Consider the following 3,383-nt stretch of genomic DNA (forward strand, 5'->3'; position numbering starts at 1 on the left):
TTGGGCTGAGCTTGATCTATCCACGAGCTGAGGCTTTTCTTGGAGTTGAACTCCATGTTATGATGTGTTTTGGGCGTTCAACTCCGGATTATGACGTTTTTCTGGCGTTTAACTCCAGACAGCAGCATGAACTTGCGTTTAACGCCAAGTTACGTCGTCATTCTTCGAATAAAGTATGGACTATTATATATTGCTGGAAAGCCCTGGATGTCTACTTTCCAATGCCGTTGAGAGCGCGCCAATTGGAGTTCTGTAGCTCCAGAAAATCCATTTCGAGTGTAGGGAGGTCAGATTCCAACAGCATCAGCAGTCCTTTTGTCAGCCTTTTTCAGAGTTTTGCTCAAATCCCTCAATTTCAGTCAGAATTTACCTGAAATCAAAGAAAAACACACAAACTCATAGTAAAGTCCAGAAATGTGAATTTAACATAAAAACTAATGAAAACATCCCTAAAAGTAGCTCAAACTTACTAAAAACTATATAAAAACAATGCCAAAAAGCGTATAAATTATCCGCTCATCATTAACCTTTCTGGGGTAGTTGAGTTCTACTCCAATTTCCACCTGCCGACCCTGCAGTCTGTTTATGTTCGTCAGAAGTAAGTCCCTATTACAGAAGAGGCCATTCAATGAGCCCTAGATCTTCCCCCTGCTCCAGAAGGATTGGACGCATTTTAAGAAGCCGCACTCAAGCGCCAGGCGTACAAATTTGACTGGGATGCTGTTCTCAGAGTTATCGCTGATCGGGAGAAAACTTGTCTCTCAACAAATTCCCATTCGGCAAGTGTACCGAATTTGTCGTCAAGTAAAAACTTACAATAGAGTGAGGTCGAATCCCACAGGGATTGATTGATCAAGCAACTTTAATTAGAGGAGTGTTCTAGTTGAGCGAATCCATGAATACAGTTGATAATTGCAGAAATTAAAATGGCGTGAAAGTAAATGAATGAAAGTAAATTGCAGAATTGTAAATGGGAATGGGGAATTTCTCATAAAAGTAAATTGCAGAAATTAAAGAGAATGGGTAAGATCAGAAATAGGGAATTTATTGGGCTTAGGAGATGTTGCATTCTCTGGATCAAATTCATTTTCATCTCTTCCTCAATCAACGCACTCATTGATCTCCTTGGCAATCTTAAGTGATTGAACCACAATTTCTTGCAATTCAATCTCTCAAATCTTGATCAATAGCCAATTCCTTGGTCAATTGCTCATGAGAAGAGATGAAGTGTGGTCACTGATTATACCACATGCACTTCCCAAATCAAGTGTTTAGAGGGTTATAGCCACATACCCATCCACACTCAATTTGGTCCAGCATGAGAAAGCATTTCTAGCTAATCTCTTCATTCCTCTTTCAAGGATCCGAAGAGATCCATGTTTGAATAGCTTCTTTTCCAAGATAACTATCCAATTGGATGAAGATCGAAAGCTTTCAAGTAAAATCAAAAGGAAAGATAGAAGAAGAACAAGAAAACTAGTATTGATCCATCAAAATACAACAGAGCTCCCTAACCCAATGAAAGGGGTTTAGTTGTTTATAGCTCTAGAAATCAAAATCAAAGATGGAGAATACATGATAAAGCTAGAAGTGCCAAGAAAGTAAAAACAAAGAGTAGTTCTCTTTCCTAGCTCCTCCCCAAAAACTCTTCTCTATTTTAAAACTACTCCTATATATACTACTCTTCTCAGCTTCTAGTTAGCTCTTCAAGTATTGGGCCTCTGGATCTGTGAGCTTGAAGCAGTTCCTTTCTTCAATTGGGCTTGGCTTACTTGCAGAGAGAAAGTGTGAAGTGGGCAGAGACTTTAGCTCAAGACGTTAGGGGTGTTTAACATTTAATGAAAATACAAGTTCGAGAACGTTAGTGACACTTAACATTGTCACTAACGTTGTCATGCACCCCTTTGCCTCACGTTAAAGACCACGTTAACTGGGTTAACGTGGCTTTTTAGCTTCCACGTTAACCAAGTTAACGGGGAAGTTAACGTGGCTCTTGGGGGTTGTGTGGTTGCTTCAACGTTAGTGACAATGTTGAGTGTCACTAACGTTGTCGACAACTCTTCATCTCTTATGTTAGCTCCCACGTTAACCAAGTTAACGTGGGAGTTAACGTGGCTCTTTGCAACTTAGACCAACGTTAGTGACAATGTTGAGTGTCACTAACGTTGGCTTCTCTTCCCCCTTTAACGTTAGAGGCCACGTTAACTAGGTTAACGTGGCTTCTAACGTGGCCATTTGTGAGCAATTGCCAAAGTTAGTGACAATGTTAAGTGTCACTAACGTTGGCTCAACTTCTCTTCTCTATGTTAGAGTTCACGTTAACTTAGTTAACGTGACTCCTTAACGTGGCATTGATGGCTTTTGAGTGTTATTGGCAATCACTTTTCTCCTTAGCCTTGCAAGTTACTCCCATTCTTTGCTTCCTTTGTCCTGAAATCAAGCAATAAAGTGCATCAAAGTTCTAATCCAAGTCATGGGGGATGCAATATCAATTTTGTCATTAAAATCATGTAAAATGCATAATCCAAGTCATGGGGGATGCAATATCAATTTTGTCATTAAAATCATGCAAAATCCTCATGAAATAATGTAAATGCACAATGTATGCTTGAATCAAGGTCTGAGTGAATATTTGCCCAAAACTAACTTATTTCCTAAGAAAATGCATGAAATTACCTAAAAACCGTAAAGAAAAGGTCAGTGAAACTGGCCAAAATGCCCTGGCATCACAACACCAAACTTAAAGCTTGCTTGTCCCTAAGCAAGTACTGGAACAAGAGAATGATGAATGGAATCCCCAGAGAAATGAGTCATTCTTGTGGAAGTTATATTACTGATTTTATGGTGGTTTCATGCATAGCAACTTAGGTTCATTCCACTACTGGCTTTCAGACCTTTATCATCTCCTAAAATACTCACTTTGTTATATCCCATGAGACCTTTATTTATTGATCCTTTTATTGTTATTTCAAAGGCTTATTTGTGTTTTTAGGCTAAGTGTTTTGTAAGGGGGCAACTCTTTAGGATAAGCTTTCAGCCAACACTCCCGAACCAGTTGGTTCAAGGTGCTAGGTGTTGAAGCACCCCTAAGGACTTACTTGCTCAAGTCTCTCCCCCATACATACACACCACAGGCATATAGTTTATTTATTTTCTTTCCTTTAGACCTTGGTGTCCAACACCTCTTTGGGTTACTAAATGCTCTGTGGTGAGAGTTACTCTTGATAGTGGATTTTCAGCAGATAATCCCGGGTTAGTTAAACCAAGTTACCAGGTGATGAAGCACCCCAAAGAGCTTATTCATCCAAGTAGATCCCTCACACAAGAGCACTACAGACATATGTCTTAGGGTACACCATTGGTGCCTAGCCTTATTGCTTACT

The sequence above is a fragment of the Arachis duranensis genome, chromosome 4 (genome assembly GCF_000817695.3).
Source record: "Arachis duranensis cultivar V14167 chromosome 4, aradu.V14167.gnm2.J7QH, whole genome shotgun sequence".
In the NCBI taxonomy this organism is placed as follows: domain Eukaryota; kingdom Viridiplantae; phylum Streptophyta; class Magnoliopsida; order Fabales; family Fabaceae; genus Arachis; species Arachis duranensis.